The sequence below is a fragment of the Chelonia mydas genome, chromosome 6 (assembly GCF_015237465.2).
Source record: "Chelonia mydas isolate rCheMyd1 chromosome 6, rCheMyd1.pri.v2, whole genome shotgun sequence".
NCBI lineage: Eukaryota > Metazoa > Chordata > Testudines > Cheloniidae > Chelonia > Chelonia mydas.
The window spans coordinates 25,138,091-25,162,452 of NC_051246.2; the positions used below are offsets into that span (position 1 = coordinate 25,138,091).

Sequence of the window (24,362 nt, forward strand, 5' to 3'; positions counted from 1 at the left end):
GAATTAGCTGTTACCACTCAAGGAAGAGATCTTGGAGTCATCGCGGCTAGTTCTCTGAAATCACCGCTCAGTGTGCAGCGGCAGTCAAAAAAGCTAACTATGTTTGGAACCATTAGGAAAGGGATAGATAATAAGACAGAGAATATCATAATGCCACTATATAAATCCATGGTATGCCCACACCTTGAATACTGCATGTAGTTCTGTTCACCCACCCCATCTCAAAAAGATATATTAGAATTGGAAAAAGTACAGAGAAGGGCAACAGAAATGATGAGGGGGATGGAACAGCTTCTGCATGAGGAGAGATTAAATAGACTGGGACTGTTCCGTTTAGACAAGAGATGACTGGGCTTGGGGAATATGATAGAGATCTACAAAATTGTGAGTGATGTGGAGAATAGTGCAATTTACCCCTTCACATAATATAAGAAACAGAGGTCTCCCAATGAAGTTAATAGGCAGCAGGCTTAAAACAAAGATAAGGAAGTATTTCTTCACACAATGCGCAGCTAACTTGTAGAACTCATTGCCATGTGAGGTTGTGAAGGCTGAAAATATAACTGGGTTCAAAAAATCAGGTAAGTTCCTGCAGGATAGGTCTATCAATGGCTATTAGCCAAGATGGTCAGGGATGCAACTCCTCCCTAAGCCTCTGACTGCCGGAAGCTGAGACTGGACAATGGGATGGATCTCTTGATAATTGCCCTGTTCTATTCATTCCCTCTGGAGCAGTTGACACTGTCCACGGTAGGAAGATAGGATACTGTGCTAGATGGACCATTGGTCTGACCCAATATGGCCATTCTTATGTTCTAATTTGGCTAGAATACCAGTGCTAATACCTGTATTATAAATTTTTATTATTTTTTGTATCTTTCTGTAATATTCCCAGGTAGTTGAATTTTAGGAGATTTGAGGCCCCTAAAGAATTCAGTCTGGAAGTCAGGAAATGTGTGGCCATGATCCATCAGATGTAGTAATTGCCAGTAAATTTTTGACCGCTGCAATCAGGGCTATGCACCTTAGGAACATTTTTCTTAACCACGGGTCAACATCCTTTCTATTTATTGAGAGCTGTTTCCTCTCTTGAAGTGACAAATGGTGCAAGCAAATATTTCAGAAGTAATGTCGATTTCGGTATCCGTGTCAGGAAACATTTATTTCGTTAAAAGAAAAGGAGGACTTGTGGCACCTTATAGACTAACCAATTTATTTGAGCATAAGCTTTCGTGAGTATTTTCCACTGAATGCATCTGATGAAGTGAGCTGTAGCTTACAAAAGCTTATGCTCAAGTAAATTTGTTAGTCTCTAAGGTGCCACAAGTCCTCCTTTTCTTTTTGTGGATACAGACTAACACGGCTGCTACGCTGAAACCATTTATTTAGTTGTGCATGATGGGACTCAGTTATGTTTTCTGTAGACCTAAAACATTAAGACCGTGGCCCTCCTCTGAATTTGGTGCTGACTGCATTTTAGGATGATCTGACACTATTTTTTCAAAATGTGGGATAATGTGTTGCTCATGACAGCGAGGGACTAATGACACTTCCTATCTGAGGCCAGTGCAGACAACTACTCCCCCCTGCGTGTGTCTAGGGGTTAGACCCCCTACCCAGAGCCCCTTTGTAATCAGTGTGGTTCTATGCGGGTGCAGGTGTTATGCTATACAAAGCACACGGGATCTTTATAGGGAAGAAGGCAGCACGCCGCGTTTATTGAGCATACAACAGTTAGCATATGCTTTTCAGTCTCTCTCTCTCTCTCACACACACACCACACACACACACACAGTCCTGCCAGTTGATGTTTATAGTTACCAGTCCAGCGTCTGGATCAATCGAGTGGCCAGCCAGATTGGTCGCAGAGGGGATCAGGGCTCTGTCGGTTGCGATCTGATGCTCCTGAAGTGTGGCAAGACAAACCCAAAATCTCCTTTTCTTATAGTCTTTTTTCTCTGTTGAAGTCTATAGATTTTGCTGTGTCAGTTTCTGACTGGTTCCTCCTTCATTGGTGTTAACATTCCAAAACACCTCTGAGAGGGTCATCCTGTCCTGGTTTCGATTTAATCAATTGTCTTTAGGGGTGCCAGCCTTCCCCTCAGGGTCGTCAATCTGCCCTTCCTTCATTCTGGATGCGTGTTAATGATTTTCTGCTGTCCTTAAGTCTCTTCACTCCTTCTTCCTTGAGCATCTGGCTATAACAATGGCCTTCACACCTTATCTTTTCCTGATGCATACATTCCTCATTCACACAAACAGTCTTTTTACAGAGACCTTTGAGAATACAAACAGTAGTATTTTATATCGAGCAAAAAGGCATTGCAAATTAAACCTGCTAAGTTTTACAATCAATAACCAAGAAAATTTACATTGAGATCCAGGCCTTCAATGTTCCTCTAATCTACTTAACATAGACACAATACAGAGAGGGCCCAATCTGTAATGCATATGGGAAACCATAGTAGACGTTATAGCTTATCCTAAAACAAAAGGGTGACCATAATCAGTCATAAGGATTGTTTTGGTCTGTCTCTGCCTTAACATCAGTACAGACACTGGCAGTCTCTCAGATGCATTCCTACCAATGTCCCAGAGGGCCATTCCTTTCTGCTATTCAAAAAGGGTGGCTGGTAAAATGAAATCAAGACATACATTAATTCTTATAGTACAAATATAAAATCCTGCTCCTACACAGGGGTCTCCCCCCAGAGTCACCTGCAGAATCAGGGTCAACATTCTGTGCAAGTCCCCACCCCACACTTCTGGCAGAAGATTTCCATTCTGCTCTGGAACACCACCTGCTATTGCAGAACTGGCTCCCCTCCCTACAAGTCTCCCAATGCATTTCTGTTAACACCTCTGCTTTCTGGCTTCTCACTAATCCATATGGCTCTGCCAATGCATCCCGAGTCTGAGGTCCCCATGTAGCTCTAACAATCCAGCTCCAATTCTGAACTTCAATGCTCCATGCTGTTGCGGTCCTGGGGTGGGACACCGCTCCACAAATGCTTCTCAACAGCCTCCCTTCATGAAAAGATAATTTTCATGAAAATGATGGATTAACAGGTCTGAGGACTGATATCTTCTGTTTAATCCCAGAGCAGGTAAAATATGAACAGTGGCAGTACCAGATTCCCACAGTATCCTTCCAGCATACCTCAGTCCTGCTTTAGAGGGATCATCTCTAGGGTGAAATTCTGAATTGTAGTGGGGTTTCCTGTGATAAGGGAAGCTCATCCATTAGGAGATCATTTTACATGGGCCACCCAACAGGAATCGGGATGGAACAACTCTTTGTATTTGGTAGAAAATTCAGTGACATGAGGTGAATGACTGTGTCTGTCATGACTGATCTCCTGAACCATCCTTCCTGCACTCTTTAATTTTTCTTGTCTTGTAAAATAACATACATTTGCAAAAGAGTCTAGCCAAGGAGTGTGTTTTCTCATCAAGCCCATGGCAAACGTGAGACATCTCAGCAGGCACCCTCAGGAATTAGCAATTGATTGATTGTCTCTAGTAATTATCTTTTCAGCCATCCAAAAGCACAAAAAATGATTTAGTGTTGATGACTGGAGTTATTTAAAGTAACTGTGTTTAAAACACTGAGCCTTTGGGGATTGTGTTGATTAAGAGAGAGATCTACCAGATGTTTCAGGTATAGGGGATGTCGAGAAGGGATTAATTAATATTTTGACAAAAATTGTATTTTTCTGTATCTATGGGTTTAGGGCATGGAAAAGTCAATAATTCCTAATGAGAAGGGTTAGAAGAAAAAAGCACTGCTGGAAAAGTTGTATTAATGACTTTGAGCAGCACAAGATTTTGGACTCTAATCAAAGCGATGACAGGAGTTAATTTTCAAAGTACCTTGTGAGATACCCTGACATCACACAGCATCTTTCCCTACTGTGTATCTGAGATACAGATAGGTCCCCCATTCCCGCAATATATAAGCATGTCACAATCTTTAATGTGTTTTAGTCCCAGCATCCCTGGGAGGTAGAGAAGTTCTGTTGTTCCCATCTTGCATCTGGGCACAGAGAGATTGTGACTTCCCCAAGGTGACACAGGAAGTCTCTGGCAGTTCCCAAGTTCCAAGCTAATACCTCTAACCACACATTACTTGATGGACTTACTTTGTGGTGTTATGTGATATCCTGTGATAACCTGCACTACCTCCTGCCATCACTCCCCATCTCTTTAGTTGGATTCTGGCTCTCAGTGGGAGAATTTAGGTGCTGCATTTTCAGGTGTCCCTATATGTGTTTGAACGATGCATGTCCATGCAGTGTGGCTGTTATTAAAATGTACACTATTAGCTACAACCATAGTTACTCAAGATCTGGTACTAAGATTGATCTTTGAGATGGACTGACTGCCACAGGACACTGGGAAAGGTATTTGAACTTTAAATCCACCAGATTAATTTGCCGGGTATTCTTTTTTAAGCCTTCCTTCTTCTATGTGAAGTGTTCTCATTTGGCAGTTGCCAGTCTTTTGTGTGTGTGTGTGTGTGTGTGTGTGTGTGTGTGTGTGTGTGTGTGTGTGTGTGTGTTAAATATCACATTCCCCCGCTGAGCTTTCATAGTCTGGGAAACTGTTCATAGGCTCTTGGAGTCTTTTGAGTCTAGACATACCTCTTTGGTATGCAATGTCGTCGAGTCCAGTGGTATCATTAGGGAAAGTCACCCTGTGATGGTGGATTTCTTAAATGCCTCCTCAGTGACTCTTTGAAAACTGGTGTTACTTTACCTCTCTGTCATTTGTCTTCACTTTATCTGATGCAAAGGACTATTCTGCAGAGGGCAGAAAATGTGTTTCATAAAGGATTTTGAAGTTGGCTTCATGCCAAGTTGGAATGAAACCCAAAAATTTTTAAATCTTCTGTGATCAAAATGTTTTGTTTTGATGGAATTGAAATGTTTCATTTAGATTTTGACTTTTTACAAATGTATTTTATAACTTCAAATGTTTTAAAATGGAAACAGTCATTTCAAGACAAAAATATGAAATAATTCTTTCTGAAAATGTCAAAACAGGAGGTTTTAATGTAGTCAGAACCTTTTTCCCAACACAGAATGATGGCGAATGTTCTATATCAGCGGAACTGTATCTGCCAATGGAATGTGGTTCAGCCAATTTCTCTCCAACCAGTGCTAGCTGCTATTTATTTATTTGTATTATGGTAATGTCTAGAACTCCAACTGAGATTAGAGTCCCATTGTGCTAAAACAGGCCTTGCCCCAAAGAACTTATCTAACCAGACAAGATAGCTATCCCTCAGTTTCGAATATCAAAACATAGAGGGTGAAGTCCCAGCCCCATTTAAGTCAATGACTGAATTCCTGTTGATTTCTGTGGAGACAGGAATTCACCAGAAAGTAATTAACTTAATCATATTTCTTGATCTCTTCTTAATCAGAGTTCTGTGTGTAGCCCCACAAAATAATTAGACGCTGTTTTGTTTAGTTTCAGAGTGGTAGCTGTGTTAGTCTGTATCAACGAAAACAGCGAGGTGTCCTTGTGGCACTTTAGAGACTAACATTTATTTGGGCATAAGTTTTTGTGGGCTAAAACCCACTTTCATCAGATGCATGCCTACTGTATTTTCCACTCCGTGCATCTGATGAAGTGGGTTTTAGCTCACGAAAGCTTATGCCCAAATAAATTTGTTAGTTTCTAAGGTGCCACAAGGACTCCTCATTGTTTTGTTTAGTTGTGGTCTTTGTTTTAAGCGTGAACTTCATGCCTCTCTTACATTCTTTTTTTCCTTTTCTTGTATGACATCTGTCAGTGGAGTTTCTGGGCACAACGTATGTGACTCAGGAACTGACTAAAATAATAGTTACACCCAAACATGTATCTCATCCACCTCCACTATGCTGATGGATGCAGTGCTCCCTTTGGAAATCAGTCTGTTTCTCTGAATGAGAGAGGATTCTTTGGCACGAGAACAGCCCCCAGCCGTCAGCTGCACAAGCACTACCCAGAGGACAGTGTCTTAAAAATAAATCTCTTACAAGGCAACACTTTGCACTCTCACTGGACCACCTCTTTTTAATATTTAGAAGCTGTGGATATTATTTCTCTAACACCAAAAGCATGGTGGTGCTTTTCAGACAAAGTCCCTGCCCCGAGGAGCTAAGAATTTTAATAGCTACTGTAGCTAAATAATAAAATTCTTTTAGAGCTACTTGCAGTTGATTGGGTTTCTGGGCTCATGACTCACTTCATACTTGCTTACAGCTCTCATTGAGATCCTCTTGCGCAGGGGACACTATTAAACCAGAGTGCCTTCTCGTTGGACTTTGGAAATCCAGCACAATGTTTGGCATTAACTGGCCCCCTTGTTGGCTGTCTCAGAAGAGAGGCCCCAAGGGGGACTGGGCTATGGATTCTGAACTAGCCTCTTGCCTCTGGAGTTTCACATTAGAGAGAAGGGCTTGTTGGTGGGGCCACTGTAGTGACAACTTTACTCCTGCGCCAAAAATTAAAAATTCTGCACCAAAATATTAAAAATTCTGCACACAATATTTTAAAAATTCTGCAAGTTTTATTTGTCAATACTTAAATGCAGAGGCTCCAGCATGGCCGTAGGGAGTAGAGACCACTAGCTGCAGAAAGGTGGGAGATCACCCTGCAGCTCCCCTACCCCTGGGACACTGACTCAGTGGTGAGGCTGCACCCAACCCTGACCTAACACAAAGCCTGGGCCTGCCCCAGAAACACCGTGGGGCCCTGCCTCTCTGTGCCAGGCACACCAGGTGTGGGGCAGGCAGACTCAGCCAGGCAGGATCCAAGTGTGGACGGGCTCAGTGTGGGGGGATCCAGGTGTGGAGTGAGAGGATTGTGTGTGGGACAAGCTGGATGGAGGAATGATGTGCAAAAATGATGTACCTGTGCGGCTAGGGAGTGACACATGACTGCTCTTGCAGCTTCCCATTGCCTCCCAGTCAGAAAGTAATTTTTCTGTAGGCAAGCAAAGAAATCTGCGGAGTACATGAATTCTGCACATGCGCAGTGGTGCAGAATTCCCCCAGGAGTACAACTTGCACTTGCACTGCCTGTGCAGTACATGCTCCATGTACAGCAGACATCAGTCTTCAGGAATTAGCAATCTGGCACCTTTCACCTGTACTAAATTCACATTAAAAAAAATCATTTTCAACTGTTCTCTCGTTTGCTAAGACCCTGTCTGCCTGAGGCTTTCAAACTTGTTTAAGAGCTGTATTTAAGTAGTAAGTACAAGTAGTTTAGAACCTGTTGGCAGGTGTACCTGGTAGTGACACGGGCCAAACAATGTTGCATTTAAGTTTAAAAAAGCATGCTTGAACACTTGACGCAGTTTGGATTTTGGAAAGGAGATAAGCTGGCTGAGTGCTAGGGTGGGGAGGAGGTATTCATAGGGAAGAGTGACTTATGTCTGAGCCTATGAGTGATCAAAGCTGGTCCTTGAATTATGCAATATATGACAGTGGTGAAGCAGATCATTTTTATAAAGACAACATTCCGACTCCCCTAGCGTGCTGACTTCTGCTTACTTGTGAAAGTAAACACAATGAGAAGGTGAGCTCTCTGCTCTAATCTGTGCAGGGCTGTGTGATGGGGTGTTGGCCACACACAAGGTAGAGCAGGTTAAATTAAGCTAATTAACCTGACAGCCTGCACCTGGGGCAGGGCCAGGGATTGAAAGGCTAATGGATGATGGAGAGCAGCTGAGAAGAAGCAGGCAAAGCTGGCATAAAGCCAGGAAGTTAGCATCAAACAGGTACTGCAGGGAAGGTAGTCTGCAGTCATTTTCTGGGAGAAGGGAGTTGGAGCTGAAAAATTCAGGGGGTAGGGCTGCACATAAGAGCAGAGAAGTAGGAAGGAGTCTAGGGAAACATCAACAAGGTCTGGGTACAAGCAGACCATAGTTGCTGGACATATGGTCCTTGGACTGTAACCGGGAGTAAAGGGTCGACCCACGTTCCCCTACCAGCCCCTGGGAAAGTGGCATAGACTGGACAGTGGAGCCAAAGATGGCCTGGGATAGTCAGCCAATGGAAGGGGAGAACTGTACAGTGACCTGGCCGGAGGGCTAAGTGACAAAGGAGGAGTACCCCAGGTACCAGAGAGAGAGAGACCATGGGGCAGGGAATGGGACATTGGACTGGAGCAAATACCCAGATGCAGCAACAAGGAGGCACCCTATCAGTGAGTGTACTCTGTGACAGGCTGAAAAAACCTCACAGGGAAATAGGGAAGAAACATTTTGCATGGAGATCAGATTTGCCAAAGGAAAATGTAAGTTCTGCTGGATCTGACCTATGGTCCCTCTCCTCAGGGATCCAGGCTCTGACAGTGATGCATGCCAGATGCTTCAGAGGAATGTAGGTGTAAAAGCCCATTAATGCACCACATTGTATCACAGCATCTCATGGAGAGTACACCTTTCTGGCCCCAGGTGGTAAAAAGCTTATGCCCTGAAAGAGGAATCATAACCATTACCATGTTTATCCTAGCTAGCATAACTGCAGCTGCTTTTCTTATTCATATAAATGTGGTATATGATTGACAGTGTTTTGTGATGTCATAAATACATACTTACTGGGCATCTGTTACTTGTATGTTCATGTAGACTGTAACATTTTATATAAATCCTTATGATTACTAATTTCTAACTCTGGTGCTGTGAAGGACCCACCTATAGTAAATTGCGTTGTTTGTGTTCTTTGAAACTTGTTTAGAAAGGTTCTATTAGAGGCATGTGAAGTTGCTAAATTGCATTCAGTGAGCTAAATGCAGTTGCTATACTTGCCGATGCTTCTTACTGTAGACGCACTTAAATAGAAACAGTTACAAGAGGGTTGGCTTTAATTATCTTACATATTTTCTATACCTACTCTCATTAAGTGTCACTTTTTTTTTCCCCTTGAGAAGTACCTCAGAGTTTTATAGCACTGCCATTGAATAATGCCCAGTGCATTACTGGGGGTGGTGGTGAGGGTCTTGTACTGGAACTGTAAGTAACTGTAAGTTGTTCAGACGATCAGATTCCTGGACTATCCAAACGCTCCTACAGGCATAATTCAGCATGTGAGGGCACGGGTGGGGGGAATCTCATTCCACTGTAACTATTAGCAACTGTTCTATCATAACTTTACAGTTACTATTTTTCACTTGAACAGCTCAACTGAGAAGGGCCCATTTGGCTAGGCTCTATAGAGACATAACGTAAGAGACCCCGCAACCCTTAGCAATCCACATAGACAAGACAGAAAAGAAGTATTACAATCTCTTCATTTTACAAATGAGGAACCAAGGCACAGAGCTTAAGTAATTTGCCCAAAGTCACACATGGGGTCTGTGGCAGGGTAGAGAATTAAACTTGGATCTCAAGGTTCCTAGTCCAGTGCCTCAACCATAAGACCATCCTCCCTTTAGGGCAGCGGTTCTCAAACCATGGGTTGGGCCCCCATTTTAATGGGGTTGCCGGGGCTGGCTTAGACTTGCTGGAGCCGGAGCCCCACCACCCAGGGCCGAAGACAAATCCAGAGAGCTTCAGCCCTGAGTGATGGGGCTCAGGTTACAGGCCCCCTGCCTGCAGCTGAAGCCCTTGGGATTTGGCTTTGGTGCCCCCCACCTGGGACGATGGGGCTCGGACTTTGGCCTCCGCTCCTGAGGTGCTGGGGCTCAGGTGGGCTCAGTCTTCTGTCTCCCCCTCCTGGGGTCGTGTAGTAATTTTTGTTGTCAGAAGGGGGTTGCGGTGCAATGAAGTTTGAGAACCCCTGCTCTAGGGAGATGAAGAGGAACATTCATAATTTTGTGGAAATAAAGATGTTGTCATGATATTGTTCTTTCATGTTATAAAACGTCAAAGTGTATTCAGTCAGTCACATTGCTTAATGTGCTGGGCATTCAATGACCTTTCTGTTTAGTGATGTCACTGTCTATAGCGGCAATGAAGGATCTTTCCAGTGCCACTTTTGTTGGGAGTAGAGGGGTTGGAGGTATTAAATATGGCTTAGAGATTGGAAAAAATGGTTTCAGATCCAAACTTTCTTTGGCAGTACTTTCTTTACCTCCTGCCCTCGGGGAGGGCTTGTTCAGACACCCCTGTAATACAGTTTATGTATCGTTTCCCAGTTCTTTGTTTCGCTACTGGATTGCAAAGTATATCCCAAACCCATTCACATATTTCTCCTGCTTCCTCCTCACCTAAACCTCCCTTTTGATCTTACGGTCACAGACATAAGCAGGAGGGAGAAGTTCCTTAGAGACAGCCTGTTCATGCTGCTCTTCAAATGGCAGGAGGGAGCTGAGCATGTTGTCAGGCAAAGAAAAGACTGGGATCAGAATTCAAGCCACAGTTGCCATAGGGAGGAAGGATGGTTTTGTAGTTAAGGCCTGGATTCAGTTCCTGTCTTTTGCCAGTCTTCCCTTATGGTCTTGGGCAAGTTGTTTAATCTCAGTAGCCCTCAATTCTCCATATGTAAAATGGTGCTTAATCTTTCTTACCTCACATGGGTGTAATGGGGGATAAATTCATTAGTAGCTCAAACACTATGAGGATGGAGGTCATATAAGCACCTACATTTATCGCTAGCCACTAGGCCACATTTTCTAAGGGACCTCAACTTGGCCTTTAAACTTATGCCTGTAGTCTCTTTTTTATTATTATTGTTATTTACTATTTGTATTGCAATAATGCTTAAAGGCCTAAGGCCTGTAGTGCTAGATGGCATGCAAATGCATAGCAAGAAGACTGTCTATTCCCTGAAGGATTTACAGTCCAAGTGTAAGATGAGAGACAACAGGTGGATTCAGCAACCAGCTCTGGGGAGTACAAGGTAACAGTAAGATGGTTACAGTCAGTGTGGTTAGCGGGGATCCCAGCACAAGAGCTCTCCAGGCACTGTCAATTTTTTTTTTGTAGGCATCTCAGCAGCAGAGAGTTTTAAGGAGAGATTTGAGTGAGGATAATGAAGTGGCCTTGGGAATTTTACACAGAGCAGCATGGGAGAAAATGTGAAGGAGGAAAATGTTGAGTAATCGGGGCTGGTATTGTTGTTAGAGTAATGTTGGGGTTTATTATCTTGATAACATAGACATGAGGATCGATAGGGTGGGACTAAACCATCAAGGGCCTTAGAGTGAAGGTGAATAACTTGTGTTTTATGTTGTAGGGAAGTGGAAGGCAGTAGAGGAATGCAAAGAGGATAATGTGGTGGAAGGAACAATCTAGGTAATGATATTTGCTGCAGCATTTGGAATAAATGTGAGTGTGACAAGATGGCATGTGTCAAGGGGAGAGAGGAGGAGGTTGCAGTAATCAAGATGAACAAAGTGGATAGTCTGATCTTTGCCAGATTTGTGTGCAGAGATCTGGCTTTTTGTGAACTGCAAAGTGTTTTTCCTCCCTTTAAATTGAATTATTTTAACTGTCAGTGAGCACTTGATAATATAGTGATATGTGCTCCAGAGATTCGCTCTTCATATTAGCATGCTATTGCATTCGATGTTGAGGCTAGACAGAACCACTCATCTTTGCCTTACAGCCCCTATGGACTCACTTAACTCGCTTATGAGTGGGTGATTAAATAAGAAGAGAGACCTTGTCAGCTGCAAATATTAATGTAAATCTCAATGCTTAGTATTACGTTTACAAGGGTCACTGAGGGTCCCTCTAAATTTGTAATAGACTCTGTCATTCACAGCTTCTCTGGGATAGAACTACTTGGTTTTGCTTCACTGTCCCCTAGCCTGAACCCAAACTGTCCAGGAGGTACCCTGTGATACAGTTTTTTGGCACGTAACCTGTCAACTTAGAAACCCCTATTACCTACGTCTGTATAAAATATTGCCTCGCACTCTGCTGGGGAAATAATGAATCGTGATTGTGATGTCATTGATTCTGGGGTCGTTCACCTCGAATGAGCATCTCAGGTTGGTAGTGACTGAAAGCTGTTACCATCTAATGACTCTTGGCCTGTGTGAATTAAGTTGGTGGTCTCATTTCAGTTCCTAGTGAACATGTGTCCACATCACAGAATCCACAACTACAGACGCTACTTGGTGTAACAAACGTGTGTCACACACAGGAGTGCAGGTAAGAGACTGCACCTTATTTCTTGGCGCAGTCACATGCTGTGGGGCAGGATTACAAAAGTTTATACCACTGTCACGTGGCATAGGATAATCTCCACAAACTCTAGCAGCATCCCTTACACCTGACACTTCTGAATGGAAGTGAATGGAAACCGAATTATCCTCTCACCTGAGAGTAGGTTTCTCAATGACACGTTGGAGGGGGAAGATGAAAGGAAGCTTGTACTTGCTGCCACTTGCACTCTTTTCCCTGCATCTAAACAGAAGACTTCAGTCTTCCGAGTTGGCGAGCCAGTGCCTTTAGCCAACACTAAATTCCTTTTATTTAAAAATAAACAGAGACGGATAAGCATGAATGGGACTGAAGAGTGTTTTTCTAAACGTTAGAAATGATACAGTGTATCAGTCTTTTGATTGTTAAAGATTAAGATCTCTTCATATGTCATTATGGAGGCAGAATCATTGGTTTTTTTTCCCTCTCTCTTTCCCCCATGTTAAGAAAAATGCCATGAAATAGTTTTGCAAACTGTTGGCTTGGAGAATTGGGGGCCAAAGGCTTAACCCTAAGTCTCTTATATTGGAGCACATTGTGCTGCCACTACGCAGCTAGGCCAGCTCTCTGGTATTCATGTTTAAAGCCAATTTTGCCTTTAAGACTTTTTACTCTTAAAATTGGGAATTTTGGCATGATCCATACAGGAGGCATGGATGTGTGTCTTTAGTATAGAGGTGCTGTGAAATCCAAAATATGTTTGAGATCATGTCAGTGAAATTGAATACTGTTAGAGAATGTCTCCGCTGCTAGATAAAAAACACTGCAAAGCCTTGATGTTTATTTTTAAAGCAGGAGACATTGATCCTGTGACAGTATTCTGTTAAGGTGATTTTATTTCTGCTCTATGAAATGACTTGTGTACGTTTCTTCACTTCATCTGATGAATGTTGGTGCAAAATAAGAGATGTTGCCCACTCTGTTTTCATTGATGCTATGTTCTGACACATTTTGAGAACAAATTTATGGCGGGTGGCATTCAGCTAATTACTGACTAGCTGATCGTGACAGTACAGGGTTCCTAGATGTATGGGAACTAGCCAGTTTCTGATGGGTTTTGTTTTTAATATAACTTTTATCAGTGAGGCATCCATTGTTCTGAGTGGCTGGCACAGATAGTCTGTATGTGGGCTTTAGGCCAGTTTCTGACCTCATACGAGTGTGCACAATTCATTGTGATGAAGCTCGTGGAAGTTGCACTCATGACTGTAAAATTAGAATTGCTTCTCATGTCTGAGCTAAAGCAAGTAATCGGTGAATGGTGACAGCATTCTGTTCCCTATTATGAGTCTCTTTCCTTCCACCATCTTTATATTGATTCTAAGTGGAATTCTGTTATAAGTGCCACATACAATCTGCTGAAGCCTTCAGGGAAAGTGAGAGAGCAAATGCAGAGGCTGCACTATAAATTCAAGGCACAGCATCAAAGTTGAAGACCATCCAAACTGATGTAGGACGTGTGTGTATATACCTCTGTTTCCTAGGTGATATGGTGGACATGCACTGACTGATAATAGCCCACCTTAATCGATTGGTCTCGTTAGAGCTGGTATGGCAACCCCCATTGTTTCATGTTCTCTGTATATATCGATCTTCCTACTGTATTTTCCACTACATGCATCTGATGAAGTGGGCTTTAGCCAACAAAAGCTTATGCTCAAATAAATTTGTTAGGCTCTAAGATGCCACAAGTACTCCTCATTCTTTTGACTGTCTGCTGTTTCTGTTATTATAGAGGCAGTATTTACCTTTGGAACTTTTAATGTAACACACCCATGATCCCACAGGACTTCAAGGTTGTCGCTATGCTGGATACCATGACCTTTTGAATCTTCATGGTAGCAGCATGCATAGGGCTCTTGCATAGGTTCCTAATGCTTTCGGTCACACAGAATCTGTGTGTATTCTACTGGGCCTTTGACATACTGTTGACAGGGCCGGCTCTAGGCACCAGCCTAGCAAGCAGGTGCCTGGGGCGGCAAACGGGAAAGAGCGGCACTGCGGCGGCTTTCGGCAGCTCCTCCTCCTGTTTCCTGTTCGGTGGCACGCTGGCGGCAGCTCCCCCACTTCCCTCTTTGGCGACATTTTCCTTCGCTGCTTGGGGCGGCAAAAAAAGGTAGAGCCGGCCCTGGCTGTTGAACAGTTCTGATTCTCTCTGGTAGAGGGTAATTGTGCATGTACACGCTGACTGGTTAATTGCAAAATAGATTCTTAACCTAGGGTTCATGAACAGGTCTCGGGGGATCATGACTGCTCTGCTCTTCCCATATTGCTAAATGTGAGGGAGTGCTGGGGAGTCCTGGTTTGTAAAAGAGGATCCTACTGTGGCAAAAGTGGAGAACCCCTTGCATGTGTTAAAAGAACATTAGTAAGGTTGCAAGGTCAAGCACTGAGGAGTTAGAAAAAGCCAGATTAAGGTTGGCCCACTTGAAGCCCCGGGAACTTTTGAATTTCATTTCCTATTTGGTCAGCATGGAGAGCTCAGCAACACAGGTGACCATGCAGTTCCCCGAGAATCACAAACGAGCTCCAGCATGGAGCGAACTGGAAACACTGGATCTGATTGCTGTATGGGGAGAAGAATCTGTGCAGGCAGAACTCCGATCAAAAAGAAGAAATGCTAATATATATGCCAAAATCGCACAGGGCATGATGGACAGAGGCTACAACGGGGACACACAGCAGTGCCGCATGAAAGTCAAGGAGCTCAGGCAAGCCTACCAAAAGACAAAGGAGGCAAATGGTTGCTCTGGGTCAGAGCCCCATACATGCCACTTCTATGATCAGCTGCATGCCATTCTGCGGGGAACCCTACCACTACCCCACCACCGTCCGTGGACACCTGCAAGGGGGGAGTCTCATGCAACACGAAGGAGGCTTTTGTGGATGAGGAAGAGGAGAATGTGCAGCAGGCAAGCGGTGAATCCGTTCTCCCCAGCAGCCAGAACCTTTTCATCACCCTGGAGCCAATACCCTCCCAAGGCAGGATCCCCGACCCTGAAGGCAGAGAAGGCACCTCTGGTGAGTGCACATTTATAACTACAGTACAGGGTTTAATAGCAATAGTGTTTAATGTTTGATTTGCCCTGAAGACTGGGATGCATTTGCGGCCAGTACAGCTACTGGAAAAGTCTGTTAAGGTGTCTGGGGACGGAGAGGGAATCCTCCAGGGACATCTCCATGAAGCTCTCCTGGAGGTACTCTGAAAGCCTTTGCAGAAGGTTTCTAGGGAGGGCTGCCTTATTTCGTCCTTCACAGTAGGACGCTTTACCACGCCAAGCCAGTAGCAAGTAGTCTGGAATGATTGTAGCACAAAGCATGGCAGCAAATGGTCCTGGGTTTTGGTCGCATTCAAGCAACATTCGGTCTTTATCTTTCTATGTTAGCCTCAGGAGAGTGATATCATTCATGGTCACCTGGTTGAAATAGGGGAATTTTTGTAAGGGAACAGTAAAAGGACCCCGTTCATGCTGGGCTGTTTGTGCTTGGCTAAAAGGGATCATCCCATAGCCATGAGGCGGGAGGAGGTGTGTGCTGCACATCCACCCAAAAACCGCAGCCCCTCCTTTTAAATGACAAACCCAACAGGCATTGCTTGCTATGAGAAAGGAGGATGCTGCAGTTTGAAAACATTCCCACATGTTATGAAAGTGTTATAAGCCATGTACCCTTTGGCTTACCATGGCTGTCTGGAAACCGAATTCTGTTGCCCAGCCATGTGTTATGTGTCACCATACTGGCAGGCGCTCCGTATAAAAGGCAAAATGCGACCTTGTACCTAAAGCACATGTGCTGTCTGCTGTGAATTGCTTGATTCACTGTGAAAGAGTCTCCCTTTTCTTCTCAGAAATGTATCTTCTTAAATTTTACTCTCCCTTTTTATCTCCCTGCAGGTGCAAATGTTTCTATGCTCCCCCTATCATCTCCGTCCCTGAGGTTTTCGCAGATTAGAAGGCGGAAAAAAACGCACTCACGATGACATGTTTTCCGAGCTCATGCAGTCCTCCCACACTGATAAGGCACAGCTGAATGCATGGAGGCATTCAGTGGCAGAATCCAGGAAAACATTAAGTGAGTGTGATGAGAAGAGGAAGGATGCAATGCTGAGGCTAATGGGGGAGCAAACGGACATGCTCAGGCATCTGCTGGAGCTGCAGGAAAGCCAACAGGAGCACAGACCATCGCTGCATCCACTGTACAACCGCCTGCCCTCCTCTCCAAGTTTCATATCCTCCTCACCCAGACGCGGGAGACGAGGCTCCAGGAACTCAGCCACTTCACTCCAGAGGATGGCCCAAGCAACAGAAGGCTGTTGTTCAAACAGTTTGATTTGTAGTGTGGCTACAAAAAGCAATGTGCCCTTGTCCTTCCCTCCTCCCTTTCCCCACCCTACCCTACCCCACCCAACCAAGACTTCCTTATCGGTTATCTCCCCCCCTTTTTATTTTTAATTAATAAAGAAAGAATGCATGGTTTCAAGACAATAGTGACTTTATTTCCTTTGCCAGTTGTGATCGAAGAGGGTGGTTGGCTTGCAGGGAATTAAAATCAACAAAGGGGCGGGTTTGCATCAAGGAGAAACACACACAACTGTCACACCGTAGCCTGGCCAGTCATGAAACTGGTTTTCAAAGCCTCTCTGATGTGCAGCGCGCCTACCTGTGTTCTTTTAATTGCCCTGGTATCTGGCTGTTCAAAATCGGACGCCAGGCTATTTGCCTCAACCTCCCACCCCGCCATAAATGTCTCCCCCTTACTCTCACAGATATTATGGAGCAGTAATAAGAATGGGAATATTGTTTGCGCTGAGGTCTAACCAGTGAGCTTTTAAATGTCCAAAGGCACATTCTACCACCATTCTGCACTTGCTCAGCCTGCAGTTGAACTGCTCCTTACTACTGTCCAGGCTGCCCGTGTATGGCTTCATGAGCCATAGGAGCAAGGAGTAGGCTGTGTCCTCAAGGATAGCTGTGGGCATTTCAACATCCCCAACAGTAATTTTCTGCTCTAGGAAGTAAGTCCCTTCTTGCAGCTGCTCAAACAGCCCGGAGTTCCTAAAGATTTGAGCGTCATGCACCTTTCCCGGCCATCCCACGTTGATGTCGGTGAAACGTCCCTTGTGATCCACCAGTGCTTGCAGCACCATTGAGAAGTACCCCTTGCGGTTTATGTACTGGTTGGCAAGGTGATCCGGTGCCAAGGTAGGGATATGCGTTCATTCTATTGCCCCACCACAGTTAGGGAAACCCATTGCAGCAAAGCCATCCACTGTGACCTGTACGTTTCCCAGAGTCACTGCCCTTGATAGCACAATGTCAGTGATTGCATTGGCTATTTGGATCACAGCAGTCCCCACAGTAGATTTGCCCACTCTCAATTGATTCCCGACTGACCGGTAGCAGTCAGGCGTTGCAAGCTTTCACAGGGCTCTTGGCACTCGCTTCTCAACTGTCAGGGCAGCTCTCATCTTGGTATTCCTGCGCTTCGGGGCGGGGGAAAGCAACTCACAGAGTTCCAGGAAAGTGGCCTTACGCATGCAAAAGTTTCACAGCCACTGGGAATCATCCCATACCCGCAAAACTGTGCGGTCCCTCCAGTCTGTGCTTGTTTCACGGGCCCCTAATCAGCATCCACTGTATCAACCAGCCCCACTGCCGCCATGAGGTCCCAATTGCCACATCCCGTGCTTTCAGGAATGTCTGTGTCCATGTCCTGCTCACCGTTATCCTCATGCTGCCGTCTCTTAGCCAGGTTCTGCACATACTGCAGTATAATGTGCGAGGTGTTTACAAGGCTTGCAACAGCAGCGGTGAGCTGAGCGGGCTCCATGCTTGCCGTGTTAAGGCGTCTGCACAGGTAACTCAGGAAAAAAAGTGCAAAATGGTTGTCTGCCATTGCTTTCACTGAGGGAGGGAGGGAGGGAGGGGAGACTGACGACATGTACCCAAAACCACCCGCGACAATGTTTTTGCCCCATCAGGCATTGGGAGCTTAATCCAGAATTCCAATGGGCAGTGGAGACTGCAGAAACTTTGGGATAGCTACCCACAGCGCACTGCTCCGTGGGTCGATGCTAGCCACGGTAGTGAGGATGCACTCTGCCGACTTAATGCACTTAGTGGGGAAATACACAGTTGACTGTATAAAATCGATTTCTAAAAATAGACTTCTATAAAATTGACCTAATTTCGTAGTGTAGACATACCCATAGTATTTTTTTCCACAGGACCCCTGTCTCATACAGTGGTCAGGGCGGACCTGCTACTAGTGCCAAATGTAATAGAGAGACAGCTAGTCTTGTAACTAAGGCATTGGATTATGACTCAGGAAACATAAGTTCAATTCCTGGCTATCCCACAAATGCCCTGGGTGGCTCTGGCAAGTCCATGAGTTCTGTGCCTCTGTTCCCTTTATGTAAAACAGTGATCATACTGTGACGATGTGACGCAGCAGGGAGAAGGGAGTGTTGACCTGGGAATGTGCCCTGGGGATGGGAGACCTGAGAGCCTGTAACCTGAGCCAGGAGGGGGAGGGGGAGGTAACACCTCTGCCCAGGAATGTGAAGACAGGCTGCAGGAGAGAGCCTGCTGGGGGAGGTTTTAGTTTTCAGTTTGGGGCTGGGTGGAGGAACACAGGGAACCCCAGGGCTGGGGTCTAAGCTCCCTGCTCCCCCAGAAGGACTTGACTGAGGGGTCCTGGGTGTACCCACAAGCTCTGTTTTGGACTGTGTTCCTATTGTCCAATAAACCTTCTGTTTTACTGGCTGGCTGAGAGTCTCAGTGAATCCCTGGAAGAGGGGTGCAGGGCCTGGACTCCCCCACACTCCGTGACACATACCTCAGCCGAGTTTAGGGAAGCATTCAGCTGTTATGGAGATGGAGTCCACAGAAGAATCTAGATAGAATGATTAAAAACTAATCCTCTTCCCTAGTCTGTATCTCTTCTTCCACCCCTCACCATTCTGCACCTCATTGTATTTCTCTGCTCTGGGCTCTTTATCCTCTTCCCTCACTGCATATTTCTGATCCATTTCCAGCTTCCACTTCCAGTTATAAACCTAAATTCACAAGTATCCATAAGATGTGACGCAGTGCTCTGACATCACTAACTTAGTTATTAGCACTAAACCTATAAACACCAGTTATCGCTGCCACTCCTCTTTACAGGTTGGGAAACTGAGGCTTTGTCTACACTAGCACTTTCATTGGCAAAACTGTTCTTGGTGAAGGGTGTGAAAAAACCCGCACCCCTGACCGACGTAAGTTTCATCAACAAAAGCGCCTGTGTGGACAGTGCTATGTCAGTGGGAGACGCTACTGCTGCTCGTTGGGGGTGGTTTAATGATGCTGGCAGGAGAGCGGTTACACAGGAGACCTTACAGTGATGCAGCTGCAGCGGTTCAGCTCTGCTGCTGTAAGGTCTGTAGTGTAGACATAGCCTCTGGCACAGAGGCATAGAGTGATTTTTGCATAAGGACACAAAGTTTCTTTTTTCCCGTTAAGTTATATAAGGTGATGACATGGTGTAACCGGGCGCAGACTCACTGGTGGCGCCTCCTGCTGGTCGTCTCAGGGAATTAGCGTTCCAGCCTCCGGAGTGCCCTCTTCAGGCCGGTGTCTCGCTTTGCTGCTGGCTCCCGTGTCCCTCCCAGGACCTCGGTGCCCCTGTCAGTACCCCACAGTTCTGGGTCTCCCCCTCCCAGGGGAACCCCCCCACCCACTATCCCTACCTCACCTCAGTTGTAGGCTCCTGCCAGTCACCAGCTAGCCCCCACGCCCTGGGGCAGACTGCAGTATGAGCCGCTCATCACAGGCAAGGTTGGGTTTGGACCTGCTGCCTCTGCCTACCCGTGGCTGCCCATGAAACCCCGTACCCAGTGGTGAGCTGGAGCCGGTTCGCACCGGTTTGCTAGAACCAGTTAAATTTAGAAGCTCTTTTAGAACCGGTTGTTCCACGAGGGACAACTCGTTCTAAAAGGGCTTCTAAATTTAACCGGCCCAAAGTGGCGCCTTAGGCGCTGACTCCATGGGTGCTCCAGCCCTGGAGCACCCAAAGGGAAAATTTGGTGGGTGCAGAGCACCCACCGGCCCCAGCTCGCCTCTGCCTCCTCCCCTGAACGCACCGCCCTGCTCTGCTTCTCTGCCCCCCGCCCCCCCGGGCTTCCCGCGAATCAGCTGTTTGCGCGGGAAGCCGGGGCAGGCTGAGAAGCAGGCAGCGGCTTCGCACTCAGGCCCAGGGAGGCGGAGGTGAGCTGGGGCGAGGAGGACTGCCCACGCCGCAGCAGGTAACTTGGGGGGGGGAGGGGCGCAGGGGAACAGCTGATTTGCGGGAAGCCCGGGGGGGGGCCGGAGAAGCAGAGCAGGGCAGTGCATTCAGGGGCGGAGGCGGAGCAGAGGTGAGCTGGGGCAGGGCGTGGGGCGGGGAGCTGCCAGTGGGTGCTCTGCACCCACCAAATTTTCCCTGTGGGTGCTCCAGCCCCGGAGCACCCACGGAGTAGGGGCCTAAGGTGCCACTTTTGATGTGATCAGTGGGGGAGCAGCCGCTCCCCCTACTCCCCCCCTAGCTACGCTCCCCCACCCCTAGGAGCCAGAGGGACCTGCCGGATGCTTCCTGGGAGCTGCCCCAGGTAAGCACCACTGGGACTGCCCACCTGGCCCCCTAGCAGGTCCCTCTGGCTCTTAGGGGCGGGGTGGGCATCCACTATGGTGGCCCACGAGACCCTCCTGCCCGGTTCTGGGGGGCAGTCAGAGGACAGGGGAGGAGGGTGGATGGGGCAGGGGTCCTGGGGGGGGCATCAAGGAACGCGGGGGGTTGGATGGGGTAGGAGTCTTGGGGGGCGGGGGTGGGCAACGACCCCTCGTGGGGTGAGGAGGGAACCAGTTAAGATTTTGGCAGCTCGTCACTGCCCATACCTAATAGACCTTACCAGGCCCGCAGCCTGGGGCTTTCCTAGGCCGGAGCTCCCAGGCTCCTTTGGCCTTTTCCCAGCCGTGCTCCAAACTCGGTCCTTGGTTAAGTCCCTGCAGCCAGGCCCTTCTCTCTCTCTCTAGGCAGAGAGAGACTCTCTGGGCTTCTGGCTTTTATGAGGCCCGCTGGGTCTGTTTGAGGCTATCTTAAACCACTCTGGGCCTGAGCGGGTGTCCACCCCGCTACACATGGGTGAGTTCTTTTTGAAGCAATAAACAACAGAGGGCTTGACTGAGTTATTAGGCCAGTCAACAATAGCCCGGCAATGGGAGCTTTGAGAGCTATATGAAGAAAATAGTCTGAAAGCAGCAAACAGGCCGCTCTCAAGAGCGAATTAGGGTGCTTTCCTGATCAGATGGCCAGAAGGATGAGAATCCCATGCCACTGCTGCAGCCCCCTTTGCGGTCTTCTGAGAGAGGCAAAGTCAGAAGTGTGTTTTGTGAGCCCAGATTCGGGTTGCTAATGGCCAGTTCAGGACATGGGGATGAGAGATCAGATCCTCAGCTGGTGGCCTGCTGATTTACTGCTGGGACTGATTGGCACCAGCTGAGACTTAGTTTTGGGGTGGGAGTGCAAGAACTGGGAAAAGGTTTTAATCTCCATTCAGCCTCCATATGATTGCAGACAGCCTGCTTAGTGCCTGCTTTCTGGGGCCAGCTGTATTTCACATACATGCCTGCCATGGCTGGGGAGACCTATGTTAGAGACCAGCAGCCAGTTCTATAATGAAAAATACTTTTTGTTTTAATCAGAAGCCCTTCTCCCACATACAGGCTTCTCAGCTAAGTGAATCAACACTGACCCTTAGTGGCTGAACAGATTCAGTACCTGCTGGTCTTCACTGCACAGCCCTCTCTTTACTAGGATTTTAATTTCACATCAGCGCAGATTAAGATTAAGGATGAAAAGATCCCTCTGCCACTGCCATTTATCTGCCAGTTTTTAAACGTGGTCATCTTAATAGGACGCTCAACATTTGCCTGTGGACATTTAGATCAGCACTCTGGTGTGTAAACGGCCATGGTGCTAATCTAAGCATAGATATGATGCATGGATACCCTCATAAGGGCCCCACGCTTGAAAATCACCCGCTCCGCCAACACAAAAGCAAATATTCCCCCTTTAAAAGGAGAAATAATATGGAGGTCTTAGACTCGCACCTTTGTCTTTGTTGACATGTAAATTAAGATTCTTGGGATCCTTGAAGTTTAGCATCTACATGCAGCCTATCAGTGTATATGGTGCACTTTATATGCATCACTGCAGCATACTTTTGTCTATCCCTGTGTCTAGCTGGAACTGAAAGCCAGAGCTCACGACTAGAAGTAATTATGATTCGTATAATTGATGATGATGATGTGTTTTTTGTAGTTCAGCGTTCATCTGTGTTTGCTCTTGAACCAAGGCCATGCTTCAAAATAGGTTTTAAGTAGAGTCCACACCTGTTCATTTTTCAGCCAGACAATCTGCTTTTTTGTGTTTTTATGTTTAATAAAAGAACCTATTGGCAGAAGTCAATTTATTTTCTTGGCTGGCATCCGATTTCTGCCTGGTTTTCTAGCCAAATGGCATCTTCTCCTCCCGCTCTTAAGGTTTGCACTCCGCTGCTCCTCATAACCCCTTGGGCATGAAGTGGCACCCCTGGAAGCTGTGGGTAGGTCATTTGGGCCAGGGCAGTGTAAGAAGAGGGCTGAAGACTTGTTCTAAGAAGACAGGGTGGGCAGGGAAGAGATGTTTTATTTAAATAAATCATCGACTTACGCCTGTTCCTAGCTCTCTTTTGCTAAAATAAGTTGATGTATCTTCTGTGACGTCCATCTTTTATGTGTGTGTGTGTGGCCTAAATTTTCAAAAATGAGTAGTGATCTTGACTGCTTCAGTTTTTGGGTGCTCCATTTGACACACCTTCAAGGGTTCTCACACTGGGAGTCAGGACCCCTCGGGTGGTTATGTGGGGGGTCACGAGCTGTCATCCCCCAGGCGGCAGAGCCATGCCTGGCAGGGGGCAAGGATCACGCTCAGAGGCTTGCCTTGTGAAAGGGTCACCAACATAAAAAGTTAGAGAACCGCTACCTTAAAGGGACCTGATTTTTCAGAAAGCGTTGAGCACCTGCACTCTGAAAATCAAGCCTCCTTAAGAGTTTCATGTTGGGCACCCAAATCACTAGTCACTTTTGAAAGCGTGGGCTGTACTGTGTCTGTACAGTGGGAGGGAGCTGGACAGGATAATATAATAGGTGTAATCCATCCGTAACTTCTGTAGTGCAGTAGCTGCTACCTGTATATTGACTATATATGGCGATAAAGAAATGGGGAGGTGAGGGTGAGAATCCACTTCTTTCCCCCAAACTCAATTATTGGTTGATTTTTGTAGTAGGAAGTCCTGGTGCTGAGCTCTGTGCATCTACCCTGTGAATAGGTTGCATTAAAAGAAAGAGAAAGGGGAAAGAGAGAGAGAGAAGGAAGGTGTTTAAAAAACACTTTGAGTCAGGTGGTTTTTTGGAGTAATGTTTTGGAGAGCTCTACGGGGAGCCCATTAGGCCCTGGTGCCTTGCCACTTTATAATTTGCACAGACCTCCATTACTTCTGTTTCTGAAATTTCTCGATCTAACCAGTCTCGGCTGGACCTGGCTGCAGCAGATTGATCGTTGAGAGAAAAATATGAGTTTGGGGACTTGGCTTCTTGAGATTTGTATCGTGAGCTGAAATTTACAGTGCTCCATAAAACGCAAGCTTATTTCACGCGGCTCTGAAACAGTGGTTTGCAGAGAGCTCTGAATGGGTAGGGGCCTGTGTTATGACTTGAATTGTGCTTTCCAGTCTTGTCACTTGGAGCATGTAAGTTTTTTATATATGCTGTGCTGTCCGTACAATAGGAAAACACTTGCTCCCTGCTGAATGCTCTCAAATACATCACCTCATTGAGGTGGCACTTAGAGCACAGGACTACATTAAGGTAGAAAGGAAATAATGTGCTTTCACTTGAAATTAACCAAAATAAACTTTAGAAACCCCGCAGTGGTGACAGATAAATCCTCCAGGTTAGGGTGGGTTTTTTTTGTTTTTTTTTTTGTGGTGGTGATTTGAAAAACTTATATGAACGGTGCCACATGTTAATAATAATAAAAAAAATACTTTGGACTTGCATAGTGCCTGTTGTCTGAGGATCTAAAAGCACTTTACAGAGGTGGTTAGGTATGATTACTCCCACTTTATACGTGGAAAACTGAAGCACAACAGGACGTT

General features: G+C 46.1%; 1 protein-coding gene across 5 annotated transcripts in view; it reads left to right on the plus strand.

Moving 5' to 3' along the window:
* The window catches only part of TSPAN4 (tetraspanin 4), a 647,139-nt gene that overhangs the window by 158,206 nt on the left and 464,571 nt on the right, over positions 1-24,362 (plus strand). The window lies entirely within an intron of this gene.